The 13179-nt window shown below is 55.1% G+C and overlaps 1 long non-coding RNA gene across 3 annotated transcripts; it reads right to left on the bottom strand.

The window, feature by feature from the left end:
• Window positions 1-2680: 2680 nt before the first annotated feature.
• Window positions 2681-13179, bottom strand: LOC123809650. 3 transcript variants are annotated; one of them, XR_006784042.1, is made up of 5 exons: window positions 13091-13179; window positions 12521-12686; window positions 11175-11248; window positions 9572-9649; window positions 2681-3058 (listed from the first exon to the last, which is right to left on the bottom strand). It is a non-coding gene; the product is annotated as an uncharacterized LOC123809650 (long non-coding RNA). The 3 variants fall into 3 exon arrangements; XR_006784043.1 differs by lacking the exon at window positions 2681-3058 and adding an exon at window positions 3065-6824; XR_006784041.1 differs by lacking the exon at window positions 9572-9649.

The following is a 13179-nucleotide window of genomic DNA, read 5'->3' as shown; positions in this document are numbered from 1 at the left end:
CATGCAGGAAGCCACCAATGAATGCATGGATGGGCGGAGCAACAGACCGATGTTTCTTTCTTTCTCATCCTCTCTCGTTCTAAAAATCAATAAATAAGAAAATTTTTAAGTTGTTTAAAAACAGAAAAAGCCCAGTCCCCTCCCACACCTGAACTCAGAGGTCATTCTGAAAGTGTGCCCTCCCACCTGGCAAATGGAGTGGAAGTCTCAACCATAACATGCTTTTACTAATGTGAAGTGGCCTTAAGATCCAGCTGGCCCTGGTACTCAGCTGCTGCTGGACACAGCGGGTCAGCGGGAGGAAACTATGCCAAACTAGTATAATGTGCTTTCTTCTCTACGTTTCCTGGGGTTCGGCACATTTTTCAATAAGTGTTCCACTTGGTTAAATGAGAAAGGAACATGTATGCCATTGCGAAATACATTTCATTTCTAAATATTTAGTGACATGAAGTCAACTGCTTCTGTTACGACAGGGTGAGCCTCGGAAGCAGGGGCGAGAAGCTGTGTGACTTCGGCTCAGACAAGGGAGCTGCACGGCACTGGCCCGGAGACTGTTTCGGGCCCAAACCGCCTCTGCGTGGTTCCCGTGTCCCATGCCGTGAGGTCCAGAGAGCAGAACCCGCAGGACCGACAGAGAGCGCGGATCCTGCATCAGACCCCCCTGTGCCACAGGGGTCCCGGCCAGGGGACAGAAACCTCGCCAGATATCCTGAGAGAAAGAATTTTTGTCTTAATTTGTTAATTTTAGAGAAAGAAGAAGGGAGAGGGAGAAGGAGAGAGATTTGTTGTTCCACTTATTGATGCATTCGTTGGTTGATTCTTGTCTGTGCCCTGACCGGGGATCAAACCCGCAACCTTGGTGTACAGAGACGATGCTGTAACCAACTGAGCTATCCAGCCGGGGCCGAACAGAGAGCATTTTTAAGAACAGTTTTACTGAGGGCGAATGTGTACGCCCTGACTGCACATCTCAAATGTGTAATTTGATAGGGTGACGAATTTATACGCCACCACCCCTGCTGTGCTCAGAATGTCCGTGCGCCCCCCACATTCATACGCTGAAATCCCAGCCCACAAAGGGGGTGGGATTAGGAGGCAGGGCTTTTGTGGGGGTGGGGGGGGTGATTAGGTCATAAGGCTAGAGCCCTAATGAATGGGATTAATGCTGTTTTATTTTTTATTTTGTTAAGATTTTATTTACTTATTTTTAGAGACGGAAGGGAGGGAGAGAGAGAGAAGCATCAATGTGCGGTTGCTGGGGGCTGTGGCCTGCAACCCAGGCATGTGACCTGTCTGGGAATTGAACCTGCGATGCTTTGTTTCGCAGCCCCCGCTCAATCCACTGAGCTACGCCAGCCAGGGCGGGATTAATGCTGTTTTAACGGAGACCCCAGAAAGCAGGCTTGCTCTCTCCCTGCCACGGGAGGGGGGTACAGGCAGAAGGTGGCCCTCTGCAACCAGAAAGGGCTTCTTCCCCAGGACCGCACCGCACTGGCCACCTGCCTCGGACTTCCAGCCTCCAGAGCCGTGGGGTCTCACTTCCTGTTGTTTAGCAGTGGCACAGCTGGTAGCACTTCGGGACAAAAACTGGACCAGCTCAGACAGCACAGACTCGGGGAGAGTGGATTCAGGATGACCTGTCCCCAGGACGTCCTGTGCCAGGTGCAGGAGAAGGAAACATATGTGTTCCCTTCACGGTATGTATCTCTCAACGAGCGGAGGTTTGGAGACTGTGCTTTTCCCGCTGTGGTTGAGAAATCTCTGCCTAAATCAAGATTTACAAAGATCGTTATTTTATGTTTTCCTTTGGAAGTTTTACAGTTTTCGGTTTATTTGAGTTAAATCTGTTATTTACAGCTTTAGGTTTATTTATGTTGAGTTAATTTTTCTGAGAGATTTGGAGTGAAGTTTATGTTTTATCATATGGACGTCACATTTTTTCCAGCACCATTTACTGACAAAGACTCTCCACGGAATCCATTTGCAACTTTATCAAAATCAGTTTCCCACATTTGTGTGGGTCTATTTCTAGTATTCTGTTGTGGGAATAGTCCATAATGTGTGTGATACTACAAGATTTAGCAACCTTTTGTGTTATGCATCCACAAATATTCTTTTACACACCTTTTGTGTGTCTGGAAGGGCAGCTGGTGAGGTAGAGAGTGTGCCTTTAAAACTCTGCTGTGTCCAGATCGCTCTCTGTAATGGTTGCACTTACACTCCCATCAACAATGTGTGAGATTTGAGAGTGCATGGTTCCCCCTGTTCTTGTCCATGTTCTTAAGCTTTTTTTTTCAACATTTGCCACCTTTATAGGCCAAAGCAGGGGTGGGGGGAAGGATGATATGGCATGGCACCCCTTTATGTAGATGAGGTTGAACACATTGTCATAGGTTTAGAAGCCACTTAAACTTTCTTTTGTGTAACATTTACTATTTGCGTTCTTACTACATTTTTCTATTGACTTGTAAGTCTTCTTTGTGTTGGTTTGCAAATATCCTTTGCCAGTTTGCTGTTTAGCTGGTGGTTGGTTTTTGGCCCAGGAGAAATGTTTCATTCTTATGTGGTTCCGTTGATCAGTTTTCGCCCCTCCACATAAACATTCCCAGTATAAAAATGCTGATACAAAATTACTTTTGAGAGGTAAGTGTGAACCCAGTAAAAATACCAACGCTACTTTGAAAAGGAGAAACTAGACACATTCATTACTTTCAATTTGGGGGTCATAACTGGACAGTCCTGGAACTGAGCCAGCTAGGGTGGAGCGAGGAAAGGTGAAGGAAAGCATACAGGAATTCCAGGTTGGCAAGGCCGGATGGGGTGACATGTAGGTGCCCGGCCAAGTGCAAATCACCGGGCACCCCTGGCTTCTGAAAACTGCCCACAAGGACATGGTCTGCGCACGTCTGGCCACCTGTCCAGGCTGGTGGTTCATTGGCTGGTTTTCTGCGCCTGCCTAAGTCTTTGGGGGCACACCTGACTCGGCTGGTCCGGTGAGCTCAGAGGTGTGGAGAGAAGACCTGCTCTCATCTCCTGAAAGGCAGAAACCGAAAACCTGGGGAGAAAAAAAACAAAACAAAACAAAGCAAAAAACACTATTAGGGTCTGGTGTCCAGTAACGCTCAGTATCAATTATGGAGTAAGAACGAGTCCTCAGTCCGCTACTGTCCTTCGGGGAGTTGCATGGTTTCCGTCGGACAGTCCACACCTGCCTGCAGGTTAGTCCTCCCGGGAGCCCGGGAACCGTTCGTGCGCCCCCGGGAAGCCCGTGCCCGTGTCCCGGGGAGTTTACTCGAACCGTGTCGGCCGCCGGGGAATTGCGTGGGGAGTCGGCCCCCATCCCTGCAGCCTCCTGAAAAAAACATTTACAAATTCCCCTTTCTGCGGCCAGGGTCGCGCCATGCCGGGGGTGAACTCTGAGGTGGACGCCCGGGTCCAGGCTGCACGCCCTCCGCGGGTCGGAACCTCGCAAGAGACGAGCTCCGGGGCGAGCGAGATGAGGCAGGGCAGGAGTGGAGCGGGAAGGCCGGCGGTGCGCCCCAGCCAGCCCCCGTCGGTCCCGCTGACCTCGGCGCCGGTTTTCCGGCGCCACCTGGTGGCCGCTTTTATATTGTCTCCTTCCTCTGGAGCTCCGGGGCAATCGGTGAGGGAAGAGAATTGATCACAGTGCCCCAGGCAGAGTTCCAGGAGGTCGGCAGCGCTTTCACGCTCACCGCGGTAGAGCCCAGGAAACCGCGCTTCATCTGTTCTCTGGAGATTGTAGCTGCAGGTTTGCAGGGACGGAGACGGCGGAGGTGGTGAGGCCATTGCTAGCCCTTCTGGCTGCGGTGTGGGGTGCGCCAGGACAGGTTGACCAGCAAACGGATGGTGCCTCTCTGCTTGCGGGGAGCCCACTGAGGCCCCACGGGAAAGGGGAGAAGTCAGTGCTTCCCAACCAGACGCCCGAGGTGCCCGGATCTGGATCCGGAGGTGGGAGACCGCCCTGGGCTGGTGAGACGGGCTGGGCCCTGAAAAGGTGTGGACCCGCTCCTTAAATTTCTCTCAAAATTCTCGGGGCTCTCCCCGGACGGTCCGGGATGTGAGTGGGAGCAACGGGTGGTAGAGAGGTCTAGGTCCCTGCTAAGGTGTTTTCTTCGGATTTCATTTCCTCGGCCCGTGGAACCCGGTAGTAGCTAAGGGATGGAACTCGGCCACAGTGCCCAGGGGAGAGTTCCAGGAGGCCGGCAGTGCTTTCAGGCTCACCCCGGTAGAGCCCAGGGAACCGCGCTTCATCTGTTCTCCAGAGATCATACCTGCAGGTTTGTAGGGACGGAGTCAGTGGAGGTGGTGAGGCCATTGCTAGCCCTTTTGGCTGAGGTGTGGGGTGTGCCAGGACCGGTTGACCAGCAAGCAGATGGTGCCTCTGCTTGCGGGACCCCACTGAGGCCCCACGGGAAACAGGAGAAGACAGTCCTTCCCACCGAGACGCCCGAGGTGCCTGGATCTGGATCCAGAGGTGGGAGACGGCCCTGGGCGGGTGAGATGGGCTGGGTCCCACTCCCTAGATTTTTCTCTGAATTTTCGGGGCTCTCCCCAGACAGCCTGGTTTGTGAGTGGGAGCAACGGGTGGTAGAGAGGTCTAGGTCCCTGCTAAGGTGCCTTCTGCGGATTTCACGTCCTTGGCCCGTGGAACACAGTAGTTAGATAAGGGAGGGAATTTGGTCCCAGTGCCCAGGGGAGAGTTCCAGGAGGCCGGCAGAACTTTCAGGCTCACCCCGGTAGAGCCCAGGAGTCCAAGCTTCACCTGTTCTCTGGAGATTGTAGCTGCAGGCTTGTAGGGCTGGGGCTGGTGAAGGTAGTGGGGCTGTTGCTAGCACTTCTGGCTGAGGTGTGGGGGCGCGCCAGAACCGGTTGACCAGCAAACGGATGGTGCCTCTCTGCTCGCGGGATCCCACTGAGGGTCCCCGGGAAACGGGAGAAGTCAGTGCTTCCCAACGAAACACCCGAGGTGCCTGGATCTGGATCCGGAGGTGGGAGATGGTTCCACACTGGTGAGAGATGGGCTGGGCCCCGGAAAGGTGGGAACCATGCCGTAGATTTTTCTCAGGATTTTCAGGCCTCTCCCCAGACCGCCTGGTTTTTGTGAGTGGGAGCAACGGGTGGTAGAGACGTCTAGGTCCCTGCTAAGGTGCCTTCTTTGGATTTCACTTCCTTGGTCCATGGGAACAACATGGTAGTAGGTAAGGGATGGATTTGGCCGCAGTGCCCAGGGCTGAGTTCCAGGAGGCCGGCAGCACTCAGGCTCACACCGGTAGCGCCCAGGGGTCTGAGCTTCATCTGTTTTTCAGAGGAATTGTAGCTGCAGGTTTGTTGTAGGGATGGGGGGCGGTGGAGGTAGTGGGGCCCCTGCCAACACTTCTGGCTGAGGTGTGGGGGTGCATCAGGACTGGTTGCCCAGTGAACGGATTGTGCTTCTCTGCTCAAGGGACCCCATTGAGGGTCCCCGGGGAACGGGAGAAGACAGTGCTTTCCACCGAGGTGCCTGGATCCGGAGGTGGGAGACCGCCCTGGGTGGGTGAGATGGGCTGGGCCCCACTCCCTGGATTTCTCAGAATTTTCGGGGCTCTCCCCAGACGGTCCAGTTTGTGAGTGGGAGCAACGGGTGGTAGAAAGGTCTAGGTCGTGCTAAGGTGCTTTCTTTGGATTTCACATCCTCGGGCCAATGGAACACGGTAGTAGGTAAGGGATGGAGTTTGGTCCCAGTGCCCAGGGGAGAGTTCCAGGAGGCCAGCAGCACTCTCAGGCTCACCCCCAGTAGTGCCCAGGGGCCTGTGCTTCATTTGTTCTCGGGAGGAATTGTAGGTTCGGGGGTGCGGTGTACTGTAACTTCTAGCTAAGGTGTTGGGGCCGGTCGACTAGCAAGCAGCGTGTGTGCCCTTCCGTCACGGGGGGCCCACTGGGGCTCTGTGGAAATGGGGAGAGCGTGTTTCCCACAGAGATACTGGAGGCATCCGCTCTGGGGGTGAGAACCAGCCCAGGGCAGGCGAGAGGGGCTCGGCTGCAGACACACAGCGGGAGCCACTGACCAGCTTGAGCTTTGGGCTGTGGTGACCCCACCTCACAGGTCTTCCTGTTTTGTGTAGGGGGTTCTCCTCCGAGGTTAAGCTATACTTCACCTGAAAAGGGCTGCGAGACGGATGCAGCCCTTCCCGGCTGCTCTCCGCACGTGGCCCTCACGCACTCCTCGGACGCACCCTAACCGCACAGAGGAGGAGCAGACAGCGCCCACTCTGCCCCCGGCTGGGCCCGTGTTCCTGCCCAACGTGGTGCTCTGCTTGCGGGGCCTGTGCTCCTCATCGGTCAGGTCAGAGACGTGCTCCGAGGTTGAGTGCATCGATTCAGCGGCCGTGGGTGCACCCTTGCCATCCTGAGAGGCGGACCCATCCACGGGACATTTGCGCTGGTTGTCTCAGGCGCCACGTGGCGGATGCTTTTCCATGGTTCCCTCCTTCGGGAGCACAGGATTTGGCTGCGGTGAGCCAGGCAGAGCTCCAGGAGGCCCTTTGCACTCGCAGGATCGTCCGGTTCATGTGGCTTCGGGACGTCAGAAGGTGGCCCCCACCAGAAGTGCCCCTCATTGGGCCCCAGCTCACTGCGGAGGTGGGGGGGGCTGGCACAGGCCATGCTGGGGGAGCTCTGAGGTGGGTCGGAAGCTCACAAGTGTTCCTTCATCGGGGGGCACCTCCGTGGGAATTTGTTTCCATCTGGAGACTTGAAGGGACCATTCTCCCTGCTGTGACTACATCCATTGGGTCGACCAGATGGCCCTACGGGCTCTGAGGCTAAGGGAAGGGGATGGTAGAGAGGATCAGTGACCAGGCCATGGTTCCAGGATGGCCGCATGAACTGTAATTCGGCCCCGCCAACAGGCAAGGTATTTTTTTCCTGTCAGAAGCCAGTGGTTTGTATCACCAGATTAGTGGTCACCCCACAGTGGGTGGTTGAGGAAGTCTGCTCCGTGAACAGACCTCTGGGTTTGACCATGAGCAGATGCATGGCTCTACCCCGGCTACAGACACGCCAGAGTGACTCTACTGGAGAGCAGCTCTGGGTCTTTGTCTTGCTTTTTCAGGCTCCTGTGCCTGAAGTGGGGCGAATGCAGTTCTGCCCAGGGCTGCTGTGTGGGAAGCAGTGGGACTCTGGCCCTGCTGTGATTGGGCCCTCCTGTGCTGTAGAACCTGCCCTCAGCACCTCCTTGCTGTCCCCTGCCTGGGGCTGCTGTGTGGGAAGCAGTGGAAGGTATTCTACTGGCCTAGCTCTTCTGTGCTGTTGAGTCTGCCCTTGGTAGCTCTATGCTGTGCCCTGCCCAGGGCTGCTGCATGGGAAGCAGCAGAGGGGACCCTGCTGACTGGGCCCTCAATACCTCCTCACTGAGCTGTGCCCTGCCCAGGGCTGCTGCATGGGAAGCAGCAGAGGGGACCCTGCTGACTGGGCCCTCAATACCTCCTCACTGTGCTGTGTGCTGCCCAGGGCTGCTGCATGGGAAGCAGCAGAGGGGACCCTGCTGACTGGGCCCTCCTGTGCTGTAGACTCTGCCCTTGATATACCCCCTTGCTGTGCCCGGTGCAGGGCTGCTGCATGGGAAACAGTGGGAGGCACCCCACTGACCTAGCCCTTCTGTGCTGTGCAGGACGATGGGTGCTGCAGCGTAAGAGCAGAGTACTTCACACTAAGGATGGTGCATCTGGAGAGTGTCAGCTAGAGATGGTCCTATGTGTTCCACCTTGGGGGAGAAAGATGCACTGGCAATCCTATTCCTCTCTTCCTTGCAAGATGTTGACTGCCTGGCTCTGCCTCCTTGGTCTGGATGTTTGGGACTGGGGTTTGTGGCCCCCCCTTTGTCTGGTGGTGTGTGAAGAGCAGTGTCCTGTGTCCCAGTGTGTGCTGCTCCTGAGTCATGACTGTGCCTGCCACCTCTGTCCAGTGCTGCTCTGCCCACATGGGCTCTTCCTGACCAGGGTGGAGTTTGGTGTCAAGCCTGTGATGCTTGCTCTTCCATTGCCTGTCTGGGGTGGGAGCCTCTTGGGAAAGAGCTCCATTGCCTGCCAGGCCCTCCGGGATGCCAGTAGACACTGGGTCATCACCCTAAGGCTGAGTGTGGGGGGTATCCTTCCCTTTTTGTTTGACTGCCTCAGGCTACTGCTGCAGTTTCTGGAAAAGTGGGTAGGCCCATGTTCCCACCCTAGAGATGATGTGTTGTGCCAACTATGCTCTGCTTGCCAATTGGCTAAGCCAGCCCTTGGGGGGGGTCTACCAGGTCCTGGCCCACAAGTGTTTTGCATGTTACATGCAACTCAAGTCCCCCTTGGGCTTAGTTGAGAACACAAGTTAGGAAAAAAGTGCTTGGGGGGGATGCATGCAGATCAGGTTAGGGTCCCAGTGCTCCTCCCACAGATGCTGTGAGGCTGCCTCTGATCCCTCCATCTGAAGCTCTGGCTTCTGTGTGGGCCAGCCTGGGAAGTGATGGCCCCTGGTGACAGGACATCAAACAACACCCAGTTGGCTTCCAGTCACTGGTGTGGAAATGGGGTGAGTACGGTCCATGATGCTTTTGTCTGTAGCTGGGTTTGGGCCATGGGTGAGGCCAAGCCTGTGCTTTTTGCCTCAGGCCACTTGGTGCTCTTTGTGTCCAGGGGCTCAACCTCCAAAGCCCTGCTGTGCAGGCAGCTCCCTTTCCTGCACCATCCTCAGTGCACAGGTTGGTATGTGGGAGCATTTCTGAGACTGATGGGGGGTTGTGAGTTAAAACACAATGGGGCTTGTGGGAGGTGCTGAGGCCCCTGTGTTCCAGGCAGGTGTCAGGATGGAGTGGCCTGCACGCTGGTGAGAGTGGATCCCATCCTGTCTTCTGGAGCTGTGGAGAAGACCCTTCCTGGAGCCCTCCTGACTGCCTCACCTTGGCTGCCTTGCTTTCATCCCTACCGACCTCATGGATTGAAATCGGCCTCAGTGTGTGGCAGTCCTGGGGTGAAGTGGCCCAGGAGACAAGCCAGTGGCTGATCAGCACAGGATGTTGGTGTGTATGGGGTGATCTGGGTTGGAACACAAGGGTGGTGGGTGTGTCACCAAACAAGCAGGTGTCCTGGGGTCCCCTGTGTTCAGCTTTGAGGGCTGGGGCTTGCTTTAGACACCCCCACCTTCTTTGGGAACCCAAGTCCCACTTCTTCCCCTCTTTGGGGAAAGCACTGCTTCTAGCCTGCTGCTGTGACTTGGATGTAGGGGGCCTGCTCCCCTGTGACATGTGTACCCCAAAGTGGTTTTATAAGAATGGAAACTGGACAGGCTCTGTCTGTTCTTGGTGGTGGCTGTCAGTCAGTTTGGCTGCTTGTCATCACATGGTGGCTTTCTCCATCTGTGGCTTTTCCCTTTGGGGAAGAACACCTGTCAAGTTAGATCAGGGCTAGACAGCCACTGTGGGGGGGGAGTATATGTTAAGGCAATTGAAGGGGGGGGAGGTTGAAGGGGTTTGCCTTGCTTTTAGTGCCAAAGTGTGGACAGCAGCAGCAAGGTCTCTCTTAGCCTTATCTACCAGATGTGGGGCCTCTCCGTGCAGGTCTGCAGGAGCAGCAGGCTCTACCTCCTTTGCCAGACAAAGGGCTGCTGCAGCCTGAAAGGAAGCAAAGAGACAGCATCAGAGGGGAAAGATCTCTGTCCAACACAGTGTGTAGGTGGATTGCAATTTGCTCTGCATGTGAACACAGCTCACCAACAGAACCTTTTTTGGGGGGGTCCTCTGCACTTGGAAGTGGAATAGAAGTTATGGCACAAGACAGCATCGGTGGTGGGGGTGAGCACAAGAAAGCTACTTGGGAGACTAGTTAAGTATTAGTTGGAGGGCTGGCCCCTCCCTGTCCATGGGAGTGGGGCACTGCCTCAGCAACACTGTGGGGAGTTTGAGGGGTGGCAGCAGGAGACCGAGACCTCAATAGAAAATGACTCAGATAGAGGGGGTGGTGGGACAGCTGCCCTCGGTCACTGTGTTGAAGTCCTCTCAGCTACAGGTGACCATGTTGGAATGTCTTGAATACCACATTCCCCCCATGCCTCAGCTCCTTTGTTGTATTAGCAAAGAGGGCTTGAGGTGAGTGACTGGCGTTTTTGCTGAGCACCCGGGTGCTGTGGCAGTCAGCCTGGGTTTTTGGGAAAAACGTGTGAGGGCAGTTTCTTCACAGGATTTGCTGTGTGTGAGAGAGACATGAGCCGGAGGCGGTTCTGTGATCTGTTGAAAAGACTGCCCCTGTGCACTGGCTGTGTGGTGTGATTCTCAAAACAATTCCTTAAGAATGTTCTCAAAATGTGTGTCATTAACACTGCCTTTAAGGGGGGTTGTGTTGATGGGGTTTGAGACCACAGCAAAGTGAGTAATGATTTGAGAGGAGGGAAGGAGAGAGTGGAAGGTATGAGGAGACAGAGCAGTGGCCCCAGCGGGTCGACCAGATGTCCCAGGAAATGAGCACGCAGCAGGACGAGCAGTGGGTCGACCAGATGTCCCAGGAGAGGAGCTGCCTGGATGTGAGAGCAAGGCCTGTGACCTCCAGCAGTATGCAGAGACAAAACATGCATTTTGGGGGTTAGATGAGCAAGGAATTGAGCCATGAGAAGGGTCACGTGTGACTAGCAGGGTGGATGACCACACAAAAGCGACAAAAACGCTGCTGGTGCCTTAGTGGCCTCCTGTGAGGGGGCAGAGGAGCCCAGACATCATCTCTCACCCTTGGTTGTCCCCTTCCCGCTTCCTCGGATGCCCCCAAACCACACCCTTTGCTTTACAAAGATCTTCCAAAAGGCCCAGTGAACCCTTCAATCCACTGCAGCGTGGCACCCACGAGGCCAGATCACGTGCGACACACCAGCTTCACACAGAACGTGGACTGTGTCTGGTGGTGTGGCACGTGCGCGCGCACACACACACACACACACAGACCTCTGTTACGTGAGGCACTGCTGTGAGGGAACGAGTGTCTGCCCCAACAAGACACTCACCCAAGCACCCACCCAGTTCTCCTGGACACGGTGCTGCAGGCGAGCTGGTCCCAGGACCCACCCGAGTGTGTCCACTCAGCCTCTCACCGTTAGGGCCACCCACGCAAAGCACTTCCTACGTGTCTGAGTTGTTCCTTGTGCTTTCCCACCTGTGCGTTGAGCTCTTCCTGCGTTTTCAGGCGAGCAGCTGCTAAGGCCTCTTGTTTCACAGCATCGTCAGCTTCTACCGTGAATGGGAGAAAAAATTAAGCTAGAAAGCATTTGTACAAAATGGGAATTCTTGAGTTTACAGGAGCATTAGGAATATATAAAAGCACAGATAGCAGATGGTGCAAAAACATGTTTCTACATGAAGAAGGCTACCCTTCCGCATAGGGAAGTCTGGGGAAGGCTCCCTGACGTTTCTCATGGAAGAGGAGGACTCCCCTTCCAAACGATAACATAACGTTCCTCCACCCTGCCTCCCTGTATTTAGTCATTGCTTTCAGCATTAAAGGTAAGTTCTACCGTGTGGAGATGTTCATGTTTTGCTGGACATTTCATTTTCCCTTTGACATTTCCCAGTCAGGGCCGGTCCCCAGTAGGGGGTGTGTGAGAGGCAACCACACACTGACCTTTCTCTCTCTCCCCGCTTCTCTGTGAAAATAAAATCTTAAAAAACAAAACAAAAAGAACCCACACACACTTCCATTTTATAGCAATGTGAGTTTCAGTGCCATTTCTGTTGGCCCATTCTCAGAATAAAATCTTTATAGGAATGTGAGTTTCAGTGCCATTTCTGTTGGCCCATTCTCAGAATAAAATCTATCCGGGTAGGTTTTTAATCGTGTTCTCACAAAATAGGCCAGCACGACGCACCACCTTTCACTGCGGTTCCGCTCTGTAGTGCTTCCTGAAAACAAGCCTCTCGGACGCGCCATCCCATCACCACCACCTGGCGCTTCGTGAAATCCTGCATCTTACGCAAGATTTACGATTGCATTCTGTGCTTTGTTGGTGCACGTGCTCGTAGTTAACAATCAAGAAGACCGAGAGTGGCAGAGATGAGCGACATCTGCATTTAATGATGCCCCCCATTCTCAAAGCACTTAACATGTCTTTGGGATGTCCTCAGAAACTGGAGCTTCAAACTCCAGTTTCTAAGTGCTGACAAGGCTACCGTTTCTGAGAGAATGACTTTAAAACAACCAAGTAGAATCTGAAGTCAGGCCTGATGAGTGAGTTGCGATAAATCAAAATGTCATGAAGAACTGAACCTGACTTTCTCCTCCCTCATCGAGGTCTGAAAGACAACTCACAGTGCACAGGCAGACCCACGAGTGAAGTTTTCCAGGGAACCCGTCGTGGAAGGTGAAAAGCCCTCCAACAAGTACGCACCGCCAGGTAGATTTCCCCCCTCGATTAAAATCCCCGACGTGAGACGACCTGTTGTCGCACGTTCACCAAAATCGACTTCGGAAGCGCGCACACACGTTTTCTTCCCGTACTTTCTTACCCCGAACAGCAGCCCGGATTTGCAGTCACTAACCCACAGCAGCCGGCGCGGTCCAGCTGCCTCTGCCTCAAGGCTCGCGGGCGTGTGGAAAGCTGCTGAAAAATCAGGCACGACAGGATGCAGCTGAAGACCATGAACCGGCCGCAGGTGGCCAGCGGGGAGCCCACTGGGAAAAAAAAAGAAAGCCGTCTGCAAGGAGCTCAAAAAGGACGCTGCTGAGGCTCAAGAGAAGACTTCCTGCAACTCGAGAGGGCAGAGGCCCCTCGGACCTCGGGGACGGAGAGAAAAGGGTGGCCGTGGGGGGCTGGTGCGGCGCGCGGCGTTCCAGTGTGGGCGGGCAGGGGAGGGCTGGGCGACCAGGCCTGGAGACCGGCGCCGGAGGCCCAGCGGCCCCAGACACCGCAGCCCAAGAGCTTGCTTCGCGAAAAGTACATAAAAAGCCGGACGGCGCCGCCCGGGAAAATGCGGCTCCAGGAGGGCCAAGGCCTCCCCAGGCCCCGCGCGCCGCGGGAGAAGACGCACCGAACATGGCGGCGCCACCCCGCTTCCCCGCGGCCCGCGGCTACTCACCAGGGACGTGCAGGAACCGCAGCCCCTCCGTCTCCAGAGCCGGGCGCGCGGGCAGCTACTCCCGCGTCCCGCTCCTGGCGACCACAGCT

This window comes from Phyllostomus hastatus, unplaced genomic scaffold (assembly GCF_019186645.2).
Source record: "Phyllostomus hastatus isolate PE091 unplaced genomic scaffold, TTU_PhHast_1.1 phas_scaffold_555, whole genome shotgun sequence".
NCBI lineage: Eukaryota > Metazoa > Chordata > Mammalia > Chiroptera > Phyllostomidae > Phyllostomus > Phyllostomus hastatus.
The sequence above is the reverse complement of the archived record's forward strand: the minus strand, read 5'-3'. Positions and strand labels throughout refer to the sequence as shown.